Source organism: Acinonyx jubatus, chromosome B3, assembly GCF_027475565.1.
Source record: "Acinonyx jubatus isolate Ajub_Pintada_27869175 chromosome B3, VMU_Ajub_asm_v1.0, whole genome shotgun sequence".
Lineage (NCBI taxonomy): Eukaryota > Metazoa > Chordata > Mammalia > Carnivora > Felidae > Acinonyx > Acinonyx jubatus.
Window position 1 is genome coordinate 75,335,473 of NC_069386.1, and position 25,940 is coordinate 75,361,412.

Below are 25,940 nucleotides of genomic sequence, written 5' to 3' on the forward strand. Positions count from 1 at the left end.
AGAGGACTGACGTGGGGGAAAGAACAACCAAATCATAACAGCAAAGTGCACACAACATGCATCAGAAACACTTCCTGAAGTGCAAGGCCTTAGACAGTGTATAACCCTTTCTTAATAACATTAGAAAATGCTATTAAGCTATTAAGCATTAGAAAATAGCATTCATAATACACAAAAGACAGAAACCTCAACAAAATGGAAACATGGAGGAATTCTCCCCCAAAGAAAGATCAAGAAGAAATCACAGGCAGGGATTTGCTCAAAACAAATATAAGTAATATATCTGAACAACAGTTTAGAACAACAGTCATAAGAATACTAGGTGGGCTTGAAAAAAAGCATAGTAGATTCCAGAGAAACTCTTGCTGCTGAGATAAAAGACTAAAAACTAGTCAGGGAAGGATAAAATATGTCATAACTGAGGTGCAGAACCAACTGGATATAATTACAATGAGGATGGAAGAAACAGACGATCAAATAAGTGATACAGAAGATAAAGTTGTGGAAATTATTGAAGCTGAAAAGGAGGGGGAAAGACAACTATTTGATCATGAATGTAGACTTAGGGAAATAAGCAATTCTGTTAAGCAAAATTATATCCATATCATAGAAATCATGGAAGTAGAATAGTGGGAAAAGGGGACAGAAGGTTTATTTGAAGAAATTATAGGTGAGAACTTCCCAAATCTTGGAAAGGGAACAAGCATTCAAGTACAAAAGGCACAGAGAACTCCCCTAAAATCAACAAAAACAGACCAACAGTACACATATCTTTGTGAAACTTGAAAACTACAAAGATGAAGAGAGAATTCTGAAAGCAGCTAGAGACAAAAGATTCTTAACCTACAAGGGTAGACACATAAGGTTATCAGCAGACCTTTCCACAGAAACTTAGAAGCCCAGAAGGGAGTGCCATGGTATATTTAATGTACTAAATGGGAAACATATTCAGCCAAGAATACTTTATCCAGCAAGACTATCATTCAACCTAAAAGGAGAGATAAAGAGTTTCCATGACAAGCAAAAACTAAAGGAATTTGTGAATACTAAACCAGCTCTGCAAGAATTATTAAAGGGGACTCTTTGAGTAGGAAAGAGAGACCAAAAGAAGACAAAGACTAGAAGGGGACAGAGACAATCTACAGGAACAGCAACTTTACAGGTAATACAATGGCACTAAATTCATATCTATCAATAATTACTATGAATGTAAATGGACTATATGCTCCAATAAAAAGACATACAGTATCAGAATGGATAAAAAAAAAAAGACCTATCATAAGCTGCTTACAAGAGACTCATTTTAGACCCAAAGACACTTTCAGATTGAATGTGAGGGGGTGGAGAACTATTTACCATGCTAATGGACATAAAAAGAAAGATGTCATGGCCATACTTATATCAGACAAACTAGATTTTAAACTGAAATCTGTAACAAGAGATGAAGAAGGGCACTATATAGTAATAAAAGGGTCTATCCAACAAGAATATCTAATAATTTTAAATATTTATGTCCCAAGTTGAAAGAAGCCAAACATGTAAATCAATTAAAAACAAACTTAGAGAAACTCATTGAAATTAATATAATAATAGGGGACTTTAACACCCCACTTACAACAATGGACAGATCATCTAGAAGCAGAAAAATCAAAAAGGAAACAATCACCTTGAATAACACACTGAATTGGATGTACTTAACAGATATATTCAGAACATTTCATCCTAAAGCAGCAGAATTCACATTCTTCTCAAATGTACATGGAACATTCTCCAGAATAGATCACATGTTGGGTCACAATTGAGCCCTCAAAAAGTAAAGTAAAAAAAATTGAGATCATACCAGGCATATGTTCAGAACACAACACTATGAAACTTGAAGTCAACAACAAGAAAAAATTTGGAAGGACCATGAATACTTGGAGAATAAAGAACATCCTACTAAAGAATGAATGGGTTAACCAATAAAGAGGAAATTAAAAAGTACATGGAAGCCAATGAAAATGAAAACATGGCAGTTCAAAACCTTTGTGATACAGCAAAGGTAGTTATAAGAGGAAGTATATAACAATAAATAAAATCACGAATGAAAGGAGAGATCACAACCCACACCACAGAAATACAAACAATTATAAGAGAATAATACGAGCAACTATATGCCAAAAAATTAGGCAAGTTGCAAGAAATCTTAAAAACTGAGAATAAACTGAGGGTTGATGGGGGGTGGGAGGGAGGGGTTATGGGCATTGAGGAGGGCATCTGTTGGAATGAACACTGGGTGTTGTATGGAAACCAGTTTGACAATATCATATTAAAAAATAAAAAAAAATAAATAGATAAATTCCTAGAAACATATAAACTACCAAAACATAACAGGAAGAAACAGAAAATTTGAACAGATCCATAACCAGTGAAGAAATTGGATCAGTAATCAGAAATCTCCCAAAAATAAGAGTCCAGGGCTGGATGGCTTCCCAGGTGAAATCTACCAACCATTCAAGGAGAAATTCTTTTGAAACTGTTCTAAAAAATAGAAATGGAAGGAAAATTTCCAAACTCATCCTATGAAGCCAGCATTACCTTGATTCCAAAACCAGCCAATGACCCTACTAATAAGGAGAATTACAGACCAATATCCCTGATGAACATGGATGCAGAAATTCTCAGGAAGATACTAGCAAATCAAATCCAAGAGTACATTAACAGAATTACTCACCATGATGAGGTGGGATTAATTTCTGGGCTGTAGGGTTGTCTTAAAATCCAGAAATCAATCAACATGATACACCACACTAATCAAAGAAAGAATAAGAATGATATGATCTTCTCAATGGATGCAGAAAAAGCATTTTACAAAATTCACCATCATTTGTTGATAAAAACCTCAAGAAAGTAGGGATAAAAGAAACGTAATTTAACATCACAAAGGCTATATATGGAAGACCCACAGCTAATATCATCAAAGAGAAAAACTCTCGGTTTTTCCCCTAAGGTCAGGAACACTATAGGATGTCTACTCTTACCACTGTTGTTCAGTGTAGTACTGGAAGTCCTAGACTCAGCAATCAGAAAACAAAAAGAAATAAAAAGCATCCACATCAGCAAGGAAGAAGTCAAGCTTTCACTCTTTGCAGATGACATGATACTCTACTTGGGAAACCTGAAAGACTCCACCAAAAAATTGCTACAACTGATACATGAATTCAGCAAAGTTGCATGATATAAAATCAATGTATAGAAATCTGTTGCCTTTCTACATACCAATAATGAAGCAGCAGAAAATAAAGGAATCAACCCCATTTACAGTTGCACTGAAGACCATAGGATATCTAGGAATAAACCTAAGCAAAGAGTTAAAAGATCTGTACTCTGAAAACTATAGAACACTTATGAAAAAATTGAGGAAGAAACAAAGAAATGGAAAAACAGTCCATGCTCTTGGATTGTAAGAGCAAATGTTGTTAAAATGTCTATATTACCCAAAGTAATCTACAAATTCAGTACAATCCCTATCAAATAACACCATCATTTTTCACAGAGCTAACAATTCTAAAGTATGTATGGAACAAGAATAAACCCCAAATAGCCAATGTAATGTTGAAAAAGAAAACCAGAAGTGGAGGCATCACAGTTCCGGACTTCAAGCTGTATTACAAAGCTGTAATCTTCAAGACACTGTGTAACTGGCACAAAAACAGACACATGGATTAATGGAACAGAACAGAGAACCCACAAAAGGACTCACAACTATATGGTCAACTAGTCTTTGACAAAGCAGGAAAGAATATCCAATGGAAAAAAGATAGTCTCTTCAATAATAGGTGTTGGAAAAACTGGACGGCAACATGCAGAAGACTGAAACTGGACCGCTTTATTATACACAAAAATAAATTCAAAATGGATGAAAGAACTAAATGTGAGACAGGAAACCATCAAAATCCTAGAGGAGAACACAGGTAGCAACCTCTTTGACCTGAGCCATAGCATCTTCTTACTAGACATGTCTCTGGAGACAAGGGAAACAAAAACAAAAATGAACTATTGGAACTTAATTGAGATAAAAAGCTTCTGACAGCGAAGGAAATAATCAACAAAACTGAACAGCAACCTATGAATGGGAGAAGATATCTGTAAATAACATATTGTATAAAGGGTTAGTGTCCAAAATTTATGAAGAACTCCTCAAACTCCATACCCCAGAAATAAATAATCCAGTGAAGAAATGGGCAGAAGACATGAACAGATACTTCTCCAAAGAAGGCATGCAGATGGCTAAATGAAAAAATGCTCACTATCACTCGTCATCAGGAAAATACAAATCAAAACCACAATGAAATACCATTTCACACCTGTCAGAATGGCTAAAATTAACAACTCAGGAAACAACAGATGTTGGCAAGGATGCGGAGAAAGGGGAACACTCTTACACTTTTGGTGGGAATGCAAACTGGTGCAGCCACCTGGAAAACAATATGGGGTTTCCTCAGAAAGTTAAAGATAGAACTACCCTATGACTAAGGAATTGCACTACTAGGTATTTTTCCAAAGGATACAAAAATACAGATTCAAAGGGGCATATGCACCCCAATGTTTTTAGCAGTGTTATCAACCATAGCCAAATTATGGAAAGAACCCAAATGTCCATCAACTGATGTGGATAAAGAAGAGGTGGTATGTATATGTGTGTGTGTGTATACTCACACACACACACACACAGTGGAATGTTACTCAGCCATCAAAAAGAATGAAATCTTGCCATATGCAACAATGCAAATGTACTATAGTAAGCAAAATTAGTCAATCAGAGAAAGAAAAATACCATATGATTTCACTCATATGTGGAATTTAAGAAACAGAACAGATGAACATAGGGAAAGGGAAGGAAAAATAAGATAAAAACAGAGAGGGAGGCAAACCATAAGAGACTCTTAACTATAGAGGAAAAAAACAGGATTGTTGGAGGGGTTGTGGGTGCAGGAATGGACTAAATTGGTGATGGGTATTAATAAGGGCAATTAGTTATAGAACTCAGGGTGTTATATGTGACTGATGAATCACTAAATTCTACTCTTGAAAACAATACTACACTACATGTTAACTAACTTGAATTTAAATACAATTTTGGAAGAAAAAAAAGGGGGCATTGCTAGAAACCATTTCTACTATTGTGAGATCCAGCTCAATTTCTGTAATATTAGAGATCTTGTCTCCTTTGGGAGCTCCAGGATAGAAAGGAAACACTGAGGTTTGACTGATTTTTGTATTCACAGTTCGGATACCATGCCTGGTATATATTAGAGCTTACTAAATGATTTTTGAATGAATGAAAAAATATATGAGCATTTATGTTGCATCTCTTTCACCTTCAAAAAGCTCTAGACTCATTGTAGAAGGAGCACAGAGCTGACAGTGAACATTTTCCTATACTGAGAAGATTGTGACACATATTAGAGAAGGCATGAAGCTCATGTTGTATTCTTTATTCATATATCCAAGTAGAAGTAATTCATTACTGATTGGTGCTGTCACAGCATTGGACACAGAGGATACACTGAAAATATAATAGTTTTCACTATTGTTACAACTGCATTTTGAGAACACTGTTCCTAATCTCTGGGATTTAATCCTTTGGCTTTTTTTTTTCCGGGTATTAATCTCTCAAAGTCATTCCTAATTTTTCTATTGATCTGACAACATTGTCAATATTTGCCTTTATGAAAATACAGACAACTTCCCTATGTATTGCCTCTCATTCCCTCTCTTGTGTGTTGAGTTTGAATGTTTAAAAACTCTGGTTATTGTTTCATTGAACAGGCTGTTTGTTTCTTAGGGAAACATCCCTTCAACATAGGGATGAAGAAAAAAATTCTTTTTTTTAAGTTTTACTTATTTATTTATTTGTATTGAGGTATAATTAGTACACAGTGTTATATTAGTTTCAGGTATAGAATATAGTCTCAACAATTCTGTACATTACTCAGTGCCTGTCATGGTTAGTGTACTATTAATCCCCTTTATCTATTTCACTCTTCCCCCTTCTCCCCTCCAGCAACCACCTGTTTGTTTTCTGTATTTGATAACAATATAATAGGACATATGGCAGCTACACTTGTGGTGAACATAGAATAATGTATAAACTTGTCAAATCACTATGTTGTTTATCTGAAACTAATGTAACATTGTGTGTCAACTATACTCAATTTAAAAAAAATGTTTAAAAGTATCTTTTTTTGTCTCTTTTTTCTTTGTTCATTTGTTTCTTAAATTTTACATACAAAGGAAATTATGTGGCATTTGTCTTTCTCTGTCTTTAAAAGATAGGGGGGTAAATGGTATAAATTCTTAATCCCTTGAACTTGAACACTTCCATCATGTCTAGGGTTCTTTCTATTAAACAGTTCAGTTCCATGTTACATGTTGGATGTTTTGCATGAGATCCGTCCCCCACCCCACCCCCTTTTTTTAGAGAGAGAGAGAGTGCAGGTAGGGAAGGGGCAGATGAAAAAGGAGAGAGAATCCCAAGCAGGCTCCATGCCCAGCTCTGAGCCCAATGTGGGGCTCGATTTCACAACTATGAGATCATGACCCGATTTCACAACTATGAGATCATGACCTGAGTGGAAATAAAGAGTCAGATGCTTAACCAACTGAACCACTCAGGCACCCCCAGGAATTCTTTCCCGTTTAAATCCTCATGGTCTTCATGTCAATTATTATCTTTATCCTTCTAGGAATCCCCCATTTCCACCAGAATTTAAACATTCTCAACTCTTTCCACTTTAGGAAAAAACGCATCCATGTCATTTTCCTTCCTTTTTAAATACCACCCTATTCAAGTAGCTTAGCTTTTATGGAAAGGGAACAACAATATAGCTTGTACTCCTCGCCGCTTCTTCATTGCTCATTCAGTCTGGGGTTTGTTTTCACACACCCTTGAAATTCCCGCCATGCACCCAAATGGCATCTAGGTTGCTAAATTTGGTAGACCCTTCTCATTTCCTTTATGTACTTCTAAAGTGTGGTTCAGTTACATCTACAGTACAACTGTTTTCATTCTGTTTCTAAGAATTCTTTTTATCCAATTATATCAATAGCTTTAAACTTGTTTCCTTGCTACTAGTCTTTTGACCTCCAATCTGTCCTACAGACCCTTGCCAGAGTGATCTCTGAAAGTGTGTTTGATTATTTCAGTGCTCATTAAAAACCTCTGATGTTTTAAGGATCAAATTTAAGCTCTTCTGGCCAATAAAATTAACCTTTCAGTATCTGGACTTTTCCTCATATCTCCAGTCTCATCTTCCTTTATACCACTTTATACACTAGCCCAAATGTGCCAAGCTGTCAGTTCTGTTCATTTGTACATCCTCTTTACTCTGTCTAGAGTGTCCCTCTACTCTTTCTATGCCTGGTTAACATCTGTATGTTGCTGAAGACTCAGATCCATTTTCACCTCTTTTGAGAAGTCTTTTTCTCCATCCCTTCCTATAATCCATGTAGGAAGTGTTTCTCTGGGCTTCTGAGGTATCTTGTGTTTATACCCATCACAGCATTCATTTCTGTATGTTTGTTTATTTAAGTCATTCTTATTAGAGGACAAGAATCATCCTTTTCAGTTTCTGTGTCTTCAGTCAGTCCTTGCATCTTGCTCATATAGAGCAGACATGACACATAGACAGATATGGCATAATTATGTAAATGAATGAATTAAAGGATGAGCTTATTTTCCTTTAGTGTGAAATTATGACTGATTTTATTTGTTACCTGCTTCTAGAGGGTCATCATAGTAAGCATAAATTTGTCAGTGCTGTAATTTAAGACAAACTTTTGTTCTCAACTCGAACCTATTTTGTATATATACTACTTCTTAGCTAAACTGCCCTCATTTACCATGCTCTGCTACTTAATAACCTATAGAAATTCTAAGTTGTTAGATGGATTTTTAGCTTCTGAGTTACTGTATGCAAATTGTTTAATCAAACCCCTCCATATTATGCCCCAGCATAAGTTTCTGACCAGAGATACAATTTATTTGGATATATGTATATCACATAGGGTCAAATTCAGCAAAATTTAACTAAAACTCACATTGATTGTGTCCTAAAATGTTTAAAATGAGAGAAATTGTATTTTGTCTCTCATGTCAAAGAAACTTATTTATGAGCTGCTTAAGACAGATATGGTGGGTCCACAAAATCATCAAGGATACAGACTCAATTCAGTTCATGACTTCCTTACCTTAGGTATGGCCCTACACAGTTACTAGAGCTCCAGTTATCACTCATATCTTGTAGATTGCAGAATGGAGGCAGGACAAAAGAAGGGCATGGCCCTGCCATAAAGAAATCCTCCTAGAAGTTATAGAACATTTTTTACATCTCGTTGATTGTAACTTACCATGAAAAAAAAAAGTTCTAAACTGATAAAAATTTCACTAGTTATGTGGTTTGACATAGTTACTTTATCACTTTAAAGTCCCTTTTCTTCATTTATAAAATGTGAATAACAGTGCTCATCTCATAAAGATTCTGTAGAAATCGTAAGTATGCACTTGAACCTCTAGTGTAGTGACAGTCACATAGCAGACTCTCAATAAATAGTAGTTGCTACTATTATTGTTATTATAGATGAGATTATTGAGATTCCGAGATGTTGTATCTCCTCCAGAAGCCCCACAGCTAGTAATAGTTAAACCAGTAATTTAGATCTATCTAACTCTGAGACCTCTATTCTTAAAAATAAAGTGAAATATGGCAGAGACTAGAACCAAGAGCTTCTGTTTTCTGGTTCAACCCTCTATGTCCTGAATTGTGATATCCTTTTGGTCTAAGTTTTTAAGATCATTGAAAATAGTGTTGAAACAAAGTCCTAGTTTCTTTTGTTTGATTTATCCAAATACTTGCCTTACTTTCTACTTCTTTATTTATTTATTTTTTTGGCGACTTGGCTGGAATCAACAGCATTAATTGAGTGTGTAATTCTGAAACCATCTAAGAAAGCTAAAATCATTTACAATTAGTTGGGGTTTAGTAACTAGGTTGAACTTTGCCTTTGTCAAGCCGTTTCCAGCTGACTCACTGCAGCTGCAACAATTGACATCATTTTGTGCCTTTCATGCAAAGACTAATTTGGCAGGCAGCACTCCCAGTGGAGTGGGTTTCAGAGCCTCAATGAATCTCAGGGTTGGAATGGACTTGAAAGGTCATGAAATCCAAACCTTAATGTAATGATTGAATTGGATTACATCAACCCCACCAAGTGGTTTTCTAACCTACACTTGGACAAGTTCAGTGACGAAAAATAGTGAAGATTTCCACATGGGCTGAATTGTACAGCCCATCCTATGTTTGAATAGCTCTGACTTCCTATATTGAACTGAAGTCTATGCTTTTTAACCTTCTAGTCACCAGTATTAACTCTATCCCTAATGCAAATATAGTCCCTTTTGGAACTTCACAACCTTTCAAATGTTTGAGGACCATGACCTTGCCTCATTCTTAGAATTTTCTCACTGCTAAGAATATCTGATTTCTTTAAGTTCTTCTTATTTAACATGGCTTTAATTTTCTTTACAATACTGAGTTCACTGCTAAATCAGTTTTGATTTGGCTAGATTCTTCTTAAAGTGTTTCTCTCCTATCCCAGGAATGAATGAAATCCTATAGCTGTAAATTGGGGGAATTGCCTAATCAAACTGTCTTGGTATAAAGTAAGAAGGGAGTTTCTTGAAAATTATGGAGAGTGGTAAGAGGTTAGAAAGTGATCAAATTGTTGAGGCTTTGCTAGCCCTCCTACAACTCTAAACCAATGTGACATATTAATTTTGTACTATGAAAAGCTCAAAGGCATGACAAAGTCATAGTGCTCGTTAAGCACAAAATAGAGTAAGTTGGGTTATTTATTGTGATAGTTTAGACTCCATATGTATGCTTTATATGTATGGATCCCTTATTGTAGTAGTGAGTGATATCATTACGATAAGAAGGATGGATATATGCATGGATGGACAACTGCTTAGGAATATTGTCCTTCAGTACATATAGATTTAAAGCAAACCCCTCAAAATCATTATTTCTGAATCTGACACAGTTCCAAGTTATGTGTAGAATTAAAACAGCAGTTTCAAGTCATTTAATACCATATACACTTTTAGTAACTTTAGAATCTTGCCCTGCTCTTGAAGAAAGAACACTTCACTGAATTAAGACTTGGTAATGTTTCATGTTTGTGACTAAATAGCTGTGTGTTATTTGAAAAAAAAATCACTCACCATCTATTTATGAAATTGGTAATGATCTCTTTTTATTGTGTAACAAATATGTCGTAAGGATAAAATGATATATTTTCTCTAATCCAACTAGTATTTATGGAATAATTTTCATTTTTTATTTAATGTTTGGAGAACTGAAGATTCAGTGGGAAAAAGTTAGACAAGGGCTGTATCCCTAGATAGCTTATATTTTTATAATAAAACTTTGCCAACGTACTTTAAAATAGTTTTTGAATCTTTAATTTTTTTCTTTTGTATTGATATTGTCATTTTTTTCTGATATACATTGTAAAAATATCCCTAGTTTTAAACTAGGCTTTACTCCCATCATTTAAGAATAACATAAAGCTTTTTTAGTACATAGAGAAAAATGACTTATGTTAAAGTTTTATTTATACCCTAGAGAGATTCTTTTGCTTTGTTTTACAGTTCTTGGTGCTTAACTGATACTAATTACTGAACATACTGCATCTTCCTCATATTCCATTCAGAATTTATGCTAAAATATCAATATATCTATATTGATATTTATATATCAATTCAAAGAGCTGTAGGACAACATTGATTATGAAAGTCTTAAGGATCTGGAGGCTTAATATTGCCAACGTTGACCCATTTTTTACTTAATATATTGAAATAATTCTTATTGAAAAAGAGGGACAAGTAAGTGATTTACTTTTTTCCCCTTTTTCATAGATATGTGGCAAATATAACAAAAAATCCACAAGGTGTGAATTTCCTATATTTTCTCTGTAAAAACAGAATTTTGTGTTTGAATAGGAAAATGTAATTTTCATTTTCATTGAATCATATTTTTATGTATTTATAACTTTGAGCATTTTGAAAGCTTTTTATACAGCAATATATAGCATCCTTCAACTTATCTAAGTTCTAAAAATGATACACTGATTAGAGATATTCAAAATGGAGATTGGAAATGGGTTAAAATATGTCTTAATTCTTACATATTTTCTTTGACATGAATAAAAAGACACCAGTGTTAATTTCATATTGTATTTGAGAGGACCGTATTTTAATATATTAACTATTGTGTTTGCCCAGGAATTTTTGCTGCCCACAACTGCACTCCCCCTTGTCCTCCTTATGAGACATCCGTTGCCTCAAAGGGATTCTTTACAGATTTTGAACATCTGAAGTCCCAGTAGATGTTAAGAACAGGGTAATTATGGCCATCAAAAGCTTAAGCCTGAAGAACTTTGGGCATAGAACTCATTTCATAAATAATAAATATGAAGAAAATGTAGTATCAATTCAGAGAAAATTTTCTCCCTCCCAGTTCAAATGAAATTGCCATTGCCTTTTAGAGAGCAGAGTGGGAGCAGATGAAGGAAGGGACAGACACTTAGAGATGTATGTGTGTGTTTGAAAAGGTGGCCTTTGCCTTGATTCTCTTCTGTGCAGTAGCCAAACTACCAAAATGAATCTGGTTTCAGGTTTTTTTTTTCCTTACCATGGATGATGATAACGGATACAGCAGAGATGGTAATTGGTGTGTCTAGGGAGGTCAGTTAATGTGAGACACTTAGAATTTCAAATGTTTTCTGTGTATACAAGAAGCATACAGACATAGCCAAGAGAAAGCACAACCCAAGAAGTCTTGTGTTCAGGAATGCAGGATAGAGATAAATGGCTTGGACAAGAAAATGAATGAGGACAAGGTGAGATCAGGAATAGGGACCTGTCAGCAACTTGAATGGAATGAGGATTTAATACAGGATGGGATAATAGCTATCAGTAGCTAACATTTATTGTTTACTTGACAGATGCCGAGTACTCTAAGCATTTTCTATATACTATCTCGCAGATACTTCACAACAACACTGTTTTGTAAACTATACTTTATTGTTTCCATTTTATTGAAAAGGAAGCTAACATATGGAGAAATTAAGCCGCTTGCCTGTACTCTTAACCACACATCTGCTTATTCATGAGAGGATATCCATGTTGGTGAGTAGAGGACAAGAACCTAGGATTAGGTGCCTTGCCCACAGACTCCCAGATGTGTATTAGTGTAAGCTCCACACAGCATTCACTCAAGTTAGGGTATGGTATTGAGTACCTGAAATGATAGAAAACCATCAGATAACTGGAAAACTCCAAATAAGACTGGGTAACCCCAGGTGGACAATGTCCAGATAGAAAATGTTCAGTTATGGAAAATTTAGGGTACATGTCTTGCACACCCGAGTTTGTGACCAGAGTTTCATCTCTATTATATGTTGATGCAAAAAATGGGGCAGAAACATTAGCAAAGGGGCTAAAACTAGTGACCCAGTAGAAGATCACAAACTCAAGCACCTTTTTCAGGATTTCTTGGAAGAGAACATCTTTCAATGTACTTTTTAGAGAATACTGCCCACAATAGAGTGAAAATACTACAGTAGTTTGCTGTATAAAAAAACACTTACAGAAGTGTTTTGATAATTGTTATTTACAGCACTTTCAGAACAATCTCTTCAACCATACCTTCACATGTCCTTGAATTTTGAATACTATATGATATGTGAACTAAAGATTAAATGTCATTGAAATTAAAATCCAACTTAATATCAGATTATCATTTGGTTACAGTTATCAATCCAGTTTTTCTAGGTTTGATATAGGATTGTTTTGTTAATAAACCTTAGTTGTTTAATTTATTTTAGATTTCATTAGAAGTACATTGCTGTTTAGAAGATTAAAGGTTAGGGGCGCCTGGGTGGCTCAGTCAGTTAAGCGTCCAACTCCGGCTCAGGTCATGATCTCGCGGTTTGTGAGTTCAAGCCCCGCGTCGGGCTCTGTGCTGACAGCTCAGAGCCTAGAGCCTGTTTCAGATTCTGTGTCTCCCTCTCTCTCTCTGACCCTCCCCTGTTCATGCTCTGTCTCTCTCTGTCTCAAAAATAAATAAACGTTAAAAAAAATATTTAGAAGATTAAAAGTTATAGGCCTTGTCTCTGAAAACAAATAATCTGATGCCTTTTTTGTTTTGCCAAAATTTAAGAATCTTAAAGATGTGGGTGTTTTGACCTGATAGAATGTGTTTTTCTTCCCCCTGGCCCCACATGAGATACATGTATTCTCATGTTTTAGAAGGAAACATGAAATTATATAATAATTTGCTTGTATGAATAATTGGATTTTTTTGAAAAAAACAAGGGATAGACATATTATAAGAACAAATAAATTGTTTTAATATACAGAAGGTGAAATTATTTCTATTTTTTAATTAACAAGGGCAAAAAAATGATTCCCCTATAAATTAGTAATGCTTTACTGTTTTAAAAAAATTAAGACTCATTCTCAGCAGTATTACTAAAACAAGGACTGAGAATACAAGTGTTATGACTTCTAAGTTAAAGGAATGTTTATTAAAAACTATTTTGATGCATTAAATTTTATGAGCTAGAGTTTTTGACTTTCTGGATTATGAATCAGTTTTCGGGTGAGTAAAGATACAGTGAATTCCAGAGTATGCAGATTTTGGAGGAATGTAGCCCAAACCAGTCATTCAAGCATTCCATCCACAGTCAGTTGAGTGCCCAATGTATGGTAATCTAGGCAAGGGCATAAACTGGAATGATAAGTAGTGGTCAGAAATTAATGAGAAAATCATACATTTTTGTTATTGTTAATGTTCAGTGATGTATAGAGCTTGTGTTTCAATTTGTTCATGAAAATAATTTAATAGGTTGCATTGTCTCTTTCAGGCCTCTAAATAATATTCAGCACTTGTCTTTTAATTTACTAAATTATCTGTGTTTTGTATGAATCATTGTCTTTTTCCAAAGCTCTCCTGGAGTGGTTTGGGCACTGAAGATTCCACTTCATTAAGTCAGAAAACCACAGGGCAAGTTTTATTATTACAAGACCCAAATTACAACTGCACTTTGTTAATTTGGGTAACTCTTTGCTCTAGCATCAATAACATTCTTGAAATATTTTTAGAAGATTACTAAAAAGGAGAAACATTTGATCTTTACACCAATGTGAATTACAGTGTTCTTCTAATGTCACCTTAGAAATGTTTTGCTTCTTTGTAATCTTGCAACGTAAACAAACATTTGAAAGAATTGATATTTTTTCTAGTAAAATATTCTGTGTGAGAATTTCAGATGTCATGTTAGATCCTTTTCATGTCTATTTGAATAAAACTACAGCATATTAAGTGTAACTATCTCATTTTTAGACTGATCATATACATTCTTGAGACGGTCAGAACTGTTTTTGCTCTGGCTCAAGATAATATCATTATATATACCCTCACAGAGAACAAACATGCACATGGGAGGTTATTTAAATGAACCTTTTTTTCCTCTCTTTTATTACAGCAAATTGAGAAAATGAATTGGAATGTAGGATCTTTCTTGGAAAGTAGTGCAAGACTCTACAAACTTTAGTTCGTCATAGAAAACTGCGTTTGCCAGTAGGGTTATTTCTAGTGAAACAGACCAACAGACAAGCAAGTAAAGAGCCCTAAACTTTTGGGATTGTACATATTTTATTAACTTGTAACGTGTGTGGACTATGGGAGTTTCCTTAGTGTGGCATAATTTACAATTTAAAATATTTTCTTTTTTAGGAGATTTATATTGGAGTTTGCCAGCTCACTTTACCAAGATCATTTGGATTTTTCTGCCCAGGTTCACTCAAAGAACAAAAATATAAATATATAGAAGATTTTTCTTTCTTTCTTTCTTTTTAATTTGAGAGAGAGAGAAAAAGAAAGTGCACAAGCAGGGAGAGGGGCAGAGGGAGAGAAAGAGAATCTCAAGCATGCGCAGTGCAGAGCCCAATGTGGGGCTTGGTCTCATGACCCTGAGATTATGACCTGAGCCAAAATTAAGAGTTGGATACTCAACCATTTGAGCCGCCCAGGCACCCCATTTGATTTCTTATAAAAGAACTGTGACGGAAATACATTGGGAAGCAGTATGATATGATATACTGTGACTCTGTCTCCTGATAGCTGTGACATTGTAGGTGAGGGTATCAGTGACAGAGAGGGTATGAATATGTGTGTATACACACAGGCATTTGTGTGATGCACTTCCCTCCCTCCCTCCCTAAGCAACATACGATTGTAAAAGGAAGTGGATTCTGAAATTCTATAACACCATCTTTCCATTTCTGTATTTATCAATATTAATCTTGATCTAGCCAACAGAAAATACCCTTGTTTGTAAATTTTTCTATCTTGCAGGAAAATAAGGGGAGGAGTATTATCTATCTCATAACACAAAGACACTCATACAATTGCTGTTTGCGATTTCCTTTATTAACAATAAAGGTGGGAAACTGACATAATGAAATGTTTTTCTATAGGACATATCAGAATAAAATGTAAATTGTGGGGAAATTTGTCAAAATAAAAATCTCTGGCATGATTGTCTGTAGCTGAATTTCATATTCTGTTGTACTGTTCATTGGAAGCAAAAGAAGTATACCACCATATTTATAAAAGGGTCCATTCTCATTTCTTCATTCAACAAATACTTTATAATGCTTTCTACATCCTAGTCAGTTTTTTAAATTTTGGGAAAAATGCAGAGACAAATAATGTACTATGCCACAGTTACTATCCTATAGTGGAGTGAAAGGGCAAATAAACAATATGTATGGAGGTGGGAATATTTCTCTATGACAAGATTGCTAATTACTAAAGTGATACTGGACTTAGGACTTGGAGGATGCAATATATACATTAGGTGGAGAATATTGGAAATGGTATTTCATACAGATAGAAAATTTCATTAAGAAAAAGCACTGAGTGTGAATATGCATGGTGTATTTAGGGAATGACAAACAGTTAAGAGGGGTATTCCAGAGGAAAATGTCTGTTGGCTCTATATAGTTTTTTTCTGGGGTCATTTCTCCTACTTGTGGACAGTCTTTTTTATAAACACATATTGTGATGATTGCTGAATTTCTCTATTTTTGGCTCCTACTTTTATTTATTTATTTATTTTTTGCCTTCCCCTTGGCTCCTACTTTTAAATTAATGATACTATTACCTCATTTAGGGGGAAGCACATCTATTAATAGTCTTAAGGACTAAGGATATTTTTTATAAGGGTAAGATACTAGAGACAAAGTGACTTGAAAGATCAGTTAAAAACAGAACATTTTGATAACTGCCATTTATTTGGACTCAATAGGTAGAAACTTATTATGGGATTCGATATGAATGGCGCAAATGGGGCATGAAGGCTTCAGTGTATATGTAGAATTGGAGATGCTTTCACTTTCCATTTGATGAAATTGAATTTCTTAAAATGGACTCTATGTGTTTTTAATTCAAAGGTTTTCAGCAAGTAGGAGGGAGATAACCTATAATTTATGAAGATAGGTTTTTTTTATTATTTTTTTATTAGCTCTCAGCTTTAGCAACTGCGTATTTATTTTTTTCAGCCATCTTGCTGCTGGTGATCCTTATAAGGCAAGCTGCCTTTCATTTTCATCTTCCTTAGCACAGCTGGTGCTTACACTACTCTGAACACCCATTGAGTCATTTCCTGCTGATAAATGTCTATATGTAGTCACGATTGTCACCTATGTATGTGATACAAAACTGTCCTCTCTTTTTAAACCAAGATAGCATTTGTACCAGCCTCTAATCTTATGTACCACTTTCTCCCCTTTTCAGAACCAAGCTGGCAATTCTCATCTTGAATAGCTTTAAAATTGCTCATAGCAATCAATGACAACTGAGGCATCACTAAAGAATTTCTTTTATCTCCAAGCTCCAATTTAGATCTGTCATTAAGCTTGAGTAAGCTTGAACTGTCAGAACGTTTTCCCTCATCACATGCTCTAAGCACAAAAAGTCAACTTCAAAATCAAATTTGTTCTGTCTCTTACTATACTTTGTAATGGTTTCATGTGAACAATAAACTTCACTGAAATAGTACTGTCAATCTTTAGTAGCTCAGATAACTGTGGCTTTAAAAAAGTAGTGACATGCTGCCAAAACTCAAGTATGACGTATGGTAAATCATTGCCTCACATTCAGTTGCTTTTTGTTGTGCTTTAAGGGACAAGCACTGCTATACTGGGGAAAAGAGCGCTTGGCACTTAGTAAGGAGATGTGGGAGCTGCTTCCTCCTCTCCCATGAAAGATTGTGTAATCTTTGGCAAGTGACTTGCCTTCCGTAGGCCTTGGTTTCCATGTCTGTAACGTGAAGTGGCTTTATTAAATGAATTCTGAGAACCCGCCCATTTCTAATATTGGGCACTCCAATAAATTTGACTTTCCATCCTGTGGTGTTACTCTTCTTCAAGAAATAGATTGGAAACAGTTACCCTTAAGAGCTGCAAGTCAAAGATTAATTAGGAAGTCCCTACTCCAAACCTAAGGCAAAAATGCTTCAGCTTCAGCTTGGACCAAAACGGGTGGTTGTGTTCGGGTTCGGGTTGTGTTGCGGAACAGTAGCAGTCTTTTAGAGATCACAGTTTCTATCTTGGAGATCTTTTCCACGGACAGATCCTTCAGCCTCAGCTACATATTTAAATGTACTTTGATCATTCTTTGTTTTGCAGATTTCATTTTGAGACAATCTGTGTGAACATTGGAGGTGCCAGACTGAGACTAAAGACCACAAAAATCTGGCAGAGCTACACATGCAAAGTGTTCAGCAGCTCAGAAATGTTTATACAGTCCCTGTTCAAAATTAGGCTGATTGTTTTTTAATAATTTTACAAGCTCCAAGTTGGCTTGTTGTATTTCTTACCAATAAAGGAAAGAAGCAGCTTGTTTCATTCATTCACCCATTCACATTATTAAAGTATAATTAACATACGATGTTGCATTAGCTTTAGGTGTCCAACATAGTGATTCAACAATTCGATACAGTGCTCACCAAAAGTGTAAATACCATCTGTCATCACATAAAGTTATTACAATATTATTGGTTATATTCTCTGCATTATACTTTTTATCTCCATGACTTGTTTATTTTATGACTGGAAGCATGTACTTCTTTAATCCCAGGTAGGCTCTTTCTTAATACTCAGTTTGTTTTTTTTAGAAGTACTATAGTTTTCAAAGTAAAATTTGTTTTTCTCATCTATCTCCTGTAAAGATATGACCTCAATGGAAATACAACCCAGGTCATTATTCCATGATGCACTAGAATGGGAAAAGAATTTGATGATCTATTTAACTCTCAAAAGGCAAGATATTAAAGCAAAAATATTCTAGTAGATAATCACTAAATCAAGGTTACCATTCTGATATTTTTAAATTCTTTTTAATGCCAGATCTTGATCATGATAGTTGTGTACTTTAGCCCAGAATACTGGAGCTTGCTCACCATCTCATTGTTGTCACTCTGGTATCTCTTAGCCTGACTAATCGATTGAAGTTAGACTCTGATACGAATCTTCTTTGCAATTTGGCCACATTCCTTGCTCCTAATCAAAACATGGGTAGTTGCTTAGGAGTTCATTTGTTAATGGCTAACTAGTCTTTTAGGCTGTGCTATCTTAGTTGTTAATGGCTAATAGCAGTTGAGGAAAAGCCATCTCTGATAATAACAGCATTTTAACATCAATGCCTTAACCAGGTGGTTTGAGGATCTGAGGTACTCTGGTAGAGACTTAGGCATTGATTTGTGGTATGTTCTACCTTTTCATGATCTCCTAGAATCTTTTGACACAGGTTGATGTCTGCTTACTTTTTCTCCTACTTACTCGTGTTTTAAAATTATACTTCTTTTGTAAATAAGCACCATACATTTCTCTTAGATGCACACTAACCTATAGTATGATTTTTAGACCCATGAGGCAGCGTTAATTTGCAAACTTGTTTTGGTAGCAAAAGAAAGGACCAAGCCATAGGACAGTTATTAAACTTTTGTCTAAAACATTAGAAATATGTTTACACATTCGGCTCAGGTCATGATCTCACGGTCCGTGAGTTCGAGCCCTGCGTCGGGCTCTGTGCTGACAGCTCAGAGCCTGGAGCCTGTTTCAGATTCTGTGTCTCCCTCTCTCTCTCCCCCTCCCCTGTTCATGCTCTGTCTCTCTCTGTCTCAAAAATAAATAAACGTTAAAAAATTAAAAAAAAAAGAAATACGTTTACACATATGATTTCCCCTGTTTTTATAAAATCTTTACAGCACACGTTAAAACTTAAGTTTCCTTTTATGTACTGGGGAAATTAAGTAAACTTGTGAAATAGGAAGAGAAAAAAATACTTCAATCTGCTATGAACTAGAAACCTTTTCTTACATTTTCTTAATTGCTGTTGGTGAAATATTAGAAATGTTTGAAATTGAATTCTGTACTGGAAATATTTCCAAATTTAGCTTTGGTGGTACTGAAGCAGACATATTTTTATATGTTACGCACAAGTGAGAATTTACTTCATTTGAATTTATATCTTTTATGGTGGTACATCTACACATTAACATTCCAGTTAGAATTCTGTCCTCGGCATTTCACCATACTGTGTATTACTATATGTTTACTTTGAGAAGTTTTTTGTAATAACGCCAATGACATTAAGTATTTGTACTGGTTTGTAGCGAATGACTCTGCTGTCCCAGTTTATTTGCATTGTCGAAATTTGCTCCCAAGCTGGAGAAGAGTGTTCAGTGACACAGAACAAAGCTTTATAAAAGGAATCTAAATATGGGGAAAAACAATATTTATCTTCATGGGAATTTCTGAAATGTGTGTTATTATAAAAGTTAATTCCCCTTCTGAATAAATGATATTTGATTTTCCTATTAGCATATTAGTTTGAACAGCTGCACAAAACTCAAATAAAAATAAAAAATAAAATTTCATATCCAAAATTTGCTTTCAGATTAACAGGTGCAAAGATCCCAGGATATACAGTTCTGTGTGAAGGAAGCGTTTTGTTTGGGATACATATCTATGAGATTTGCTCTGACTGAAATGCATATAGTAATAGTAAATAACTGGGCAAGTTTTCATATATGTTAGATTAAAATGATTAAGAGGGCAAAAAGCTAGCTTTCATGACTGGGCAATATGAACACTTGTAACAAAGAAGTTACTGGACAAATAAGCCTACCAGACAGGTGGTCCAGGTGCTCTCAGAGCAGAATTTCGTATTTTATGTGTATGAGTGTGTTTTAAAGAAGAGTTGTTTGTTGAAGAGAATAAAGCTACAGTGAATGTTGTTTGTCTTTTATGTGGAGAGAAGGGAAATAGAAACATTTGGGGAGTGTGAAAGATGTGGCTCTAAAGATAATTCCTTCTTGAATTTGAATATTGATTTTGGCTTCTATAAAATGGTTACAGTACTGTATGTTGCATTTGCTACAAAGGATCATTGTTAAGAGTATATAATAACATAATAGAAGTGTAACAATGATATCTCTATTATGTATAATACAGTAAAACGCATTTTATTTTATTTTTTTAAGTTTATTTTGAGAGCGAGAGCGCGCGTGAGAGAGAGCACAAGAACGAGTGGGGGAAGGGTTGAGAGAGAGGGAGAGAGAGAATCCCAAGCAGCTCCACACTGTCAGTGCAGAGCCCAAGGCAAGGCTCCATCTCAGAAACTGTGAGTTCATGACCTGAGCCAAAATCAAAAGTCAGATGCTTAACAGACTGAGCCATGCAGACACACCTAAAATACACTAAAGAAAAATTTTTTTTAATGTTTATTTTTGAGAGGGAGTGTGAGCAGGGGAGGGACAGAGAGAGAGAGGGTGACACAGAATCTGAAGCAGGCTCCAGGCTCTGAGTTGTCAGCACAGAGCCTGATGCGAGGTTTGAACACACAAACTGTGAGATCATGACCTGAGCTTAAGTCAGATGCTTAACCGACTGAGCAACCTAGAGTCCCTATTTTAAAATATAACTTATAAAATATGTTATATAGATTACCTTAGACATTTACATTAATTTTATCCTATGCTTATCTGTAAATGTTTACATTTTGTGGTTAAGGTCTGTTTAAAAGTTTATGAATTGTACATAATTTTTATTTTTATTCTGGCTGCCTTTTTGTACCTTGCCTCTTAAATGTTAGCAAAATTGACCGAGAAAAACATAAAACAATCCCCTGAATCAGTTGATTTTTACTTCCCTACACTGACCAACAATTCTATATGTGTTTGGGGTAATCCTCTTACTTCCTTTGTCTCCTCACATTCTTCCTCTCTGCTTGGCACTATTCTTACATAATTCATTCTTTCCTTCTCTCATTCACTTACTCATCTTTAAAAAAATTTTTTTTAATCTTTATTTATTTTTGAGAGAGAGAGAGAGAGAGAGACAGAGACAGAGACAGAGTGCGAGTGGGGGAGGAAAAGAGAGAGGGAAACACAGAATCCGAAGCAGGCTTCAGCACAGAGCCCGATGCGGGGCTCGAGCTCACAAACCGTGAGATCATGACCTGAGCTGAAGTCGGACGCTTAACTGACTGAGCCACCCAGGCGCCCCTTTTATTTATTTATTTATTTATTTATTTATTTATTTATTTATTTATTTATTTAATTATTTTTTCCACTTGTTCATCCTTTCAACACATATTTACCAGTGATGCAATATGTCAGCCATTGGATACAGAGATGAGCAAGGCGGATATAGATCCTGCTGTCCTGGATCTTCTGTTTTGTGGAAAAGAGACAACTAAATAATTTAATTCCAGGGTATGTGAGAGATGCTATGAAAGGGAATTGTGCTATGTTGTTTGAGCACATAATGCAAGAGATACCTAATGAGGGTTAGAGAATTTGGGAAAAGCTTTATTTCTTGTTCACCTCCCCATTATTTGATCCTTTGTAAGTTTCTATTTAATTAGACATTTCTGATTGTATTAGTTTTCTATGGCTTCTATAACAAGTTATTACTAATACAATGGATTAAAACAACAGAATTTTATTTTCTTATAGTTTTGGAGGCCAGAAGTTCCAAACGGGTCCAAAAAAACTGGGCCAGAACTGAGGTATAAGCCAGGTTATGCTCCCTAGAGAGGCTCTACAGGAGAATCTACTTTTTGCCTTTTCTAGCTTCTTGAGATGCATCCCTTGATTCCTTGGGCCATGGCTCCTTCGTCCATCCTGAGAGCCAGAGGCATGGTCATGTCACCTCTCCTGTAGTAAATTCCCTCTGCCTCTTTCATATAAAGAGACTGGTAATTACATTTAAGGTCTATCTGGATAATGCAATATAATCTTCCTAATTTAATATTCTTAATCACCTCTGTGAAGTTCTTTTTGCCATATAAAATATTAATTAATTAGTTAATTCACAGGTTACAGGGATGAGGACATGGATATTTTGTGGTGCTAATATTTAGCCTACTGCACTGGCCCGTCAAAAATTAGTATTTATAAGTAATTGTCTGAATATGTAATCTGAAAGTCCTTGTAAATTCTGTGATCGGGTATTTTGTACTTACTTTTGGAAAAGAAGACTATTCTTATGAAGTACTAAATCTTTATGCTTTTAGGAAAGTAATGAAATTATATTTTATAATATTGCAAAAGTGTTTTGTATGTAACTCAAGAAAGTTAGCCTACTTTTATTTCAGGTAGGATTTGAATCTCTGAATCTCCCACCTGTCTCATAAAGCACTTGAAGCCCTCCTTGCTCATCCTAGAGTCCCCTGTGCTTGAAAAGAAAAGTAATTAATTACTCATTTGGCTTTGAAATGCTTATGTGTCTATCTCTGGAAAACAAAGCTGTTCTTTGTACGTATGTATCACTAGGACTACTGTGGCCCAAATAATGGGCATTTCCTTTCTCCTGGGTTCTTCCTCTAGGGTTGTGAGTGTGGAGGACAGTGTTTCTCCAATAAGAAAGTCAACCTATCAGGCATAAGGAATTCTAAGAAGGAGAGTATTTCAAGAGAAAAGTGCTAAGAGTATGTTTATGTGGGTCCACCTATCTTTAAAATTTCTTTATTCTTTACAACAGAAACTTTATCTTTTAATACAAAAGACTACTCGTGTCAATTCTTTTAACCAGAGTTCTTTTTTCCCCCCCTTAGACCTAGGCAAGGAGTGGAATGAGGTGATGGGAAGGGGAAGTTTTGAGGACTTTCAAATGATATGGTATGTAGTCAAAACTTGTGATTGCCTAGGGAAAAAGTAGAATATAAAGAAATTAAAGCCCAAATCTCTTGAAGAAACCCAAAGTCTTTGAGTAGCAGCAGATAGCATAGGAAATTAGAGTGGAGATAATGCCTGCGATAAGTGAGCTGATAATTACTGAGAGAGTACCCATTATCTTCCAGAAAATCTTTTGGATTCTTTTCCTTCAAAGGTTCTGTTTGGGTAGTGAATTCTCTTTACTGTAGAAAGAACTGAGGCTGAGAAAAGTTAACTGATTTTCCAAGGTAATTCACTTAGTGAATTGCAGTGCTTATATTTAAAGTCTAGTTTCTCAGAATCCAAAATCTATTGTTGTTTTGATACCTCACCTTTTCAGGGTGCCTAGGTTTATTTCATCACAAAACTACATGGAAGAGACTGGGAAAATAACTTAAAATGCCAAATTATTCTCCAATAAAGGATTTTTGCCACAGCTGTGGAAATATACCATAAGGGTATATGATAGAATGTGAACTAGATCCCTGGAAAATACATCTTGACTGTGCTCCTTTTCTTTCCTTGCTGAATCCCTAGTAGGGAATAAATGTCTGTTTCTTTTCTGTTGATATTGGTATTTTTCAGTGTTGATATTCACAGTGTTGTTTTTCCTTCCCGTAAGATTATCTCATGTAAGTGATGTTTCTTTTAAATTTGGGGTAAATTAATAGGGTTAGTTAGTTCTGAAAGAGTTTGCTCTTCTAACACAACCTGAGTAGTTATAAGTTAAATTAGTTTGGCTGCTCCCAAAATATGATCAGCTATTAATAAGTGGTCTGCAGATTTTCTTAACTGAAAGATTGATTCTCTCATTCCCTTCCTGAAAATTAGAAAAGCTCTTCTGATTTCATTTGCATGTTGAGATTTTCTATTATGACCTGTATTCAATTTAACACACTAAAATACGAAGCAAATCTTTTCATTTAATCTGCTGATGCCCGAGCCAGTATCTCTGCAGCAAGAGATATCATACCTTCTTGTGTGCATCTGCTCAAGAGCAATTGTTTGACTATAGCTCTTATTAATATAAATCAACATCTACAAAGAAAGCCTCTTCTATTCCTGCAACTCATATTTATATAAATAGAAAAGTAATGGATTTCGAAAAGAGTCCAATAGGCTTGAGCTTCTAGAATTATCCCAAGAGTATAGGCAGGATTGAAATATTTCAAGGTGTTTTGGAGTGGGGTGTTGATAAAGTATTTCCATGTTTGCTGAGTGCCTCTGAGCTGGCGGATTCATACTAATAAAGGCAGAAGCCAGGAATAGTTATAATACGCTTAATTAACTCTAAGCTTATTTAATGCTATGGTCCAGATGAACTCTAGATAGGGAGACATAATACATATAGCTCATTAAAAAATAATTTGGACTTCTCTAATCTATATTTGCATAAAGTTCAGGTCCTTGTCCTGAAGGTATTAATTATTTTCTAATATTATTGTTGAAAAATGGATTCCCATGAAAAAATGGTAATTAGAGGAATGCTAGCTAACATAATTCAATTTCACATAACATGCTCATGCCAGTTATACCATGAGATGCCTTTGTCTTGAGGAAACACCCTTTTAAAAGAGGACTTTAATAATAATAAAAAAACAACCACCAAAAACATTTGTATAAATGAGATCCTGAGAGCCATTAAAAAAACAATAAACAAAATTAACCTATTTGTCTCTGTTTATATAAATTGGAAAGGTACTTGCTACAGCCTTTGTATTTCCATAGGGAATAGGTTATTTTTGCTTTGATCATATTTTAGAACTCATTTTCTTAAGGATAGTACATGTTATTTTGAGAAAATGTATGCAGAGAATTAAAAGAATCTGATTAACTCTTATATTTGATGAAATCTCACATGACATGCTTCTGGAATTTTATGGTGAATTGCTAACAGTGAACAATTCTAGAAATCAACATGCTAGCAAAGAGGCTGTAATAGCATCCTAAATAAGAAACAGCAACTTGAGCTGAATGTGCTATGGAAACTTTTTCTTCTGATTTTATGCATGGTATATATTTTTAAAAAATATTTTCTCTATTCCATTTGTATATATTAGGACTATTTTTTGTAAAGGCACAGGTCAAAAGCCCTATCCAATATCCTTAATATTTATAAACAAAGTAAGAAAAAGCTAGAGAAGTGGACAGGAAAGAGATTACAAAGGAGTAGGAGTAGGAGTGAGGAAGCCAACAGTCAACATTCACTTCCTGTTCTTGGCAGTGCGCTGTGTGCCTAACCCGTTTTTACCTGATTGCATTGGATGATTATACTTTTACCCTATTGCCTTTTGACAGGGTGTAAATGGCAGACTAATCCAGATGTGGTTTATATTGTATCTTATTCCAAATATTTATTTACTTTTGTATTGCTGGGTCCTTTCTGGATTATACTGCTTAATTCATTTCTTGTTTTTTTGTTTTGTTTTGTGTTTGTTTTTGCTTTTGTTTTTTTTTTTTGTGTGTTTGTTTTATTATTTCTATACTGAAAAACAGGAGAAAACCTTAAAGACAACAAATGGTATTTTTGTTTTTGTATTTCCGTTGATTTCTTATTGTGGGAAACGCAGCTCCTCTCGAAGTTTCCCCAGTTACTTTAGGACCTC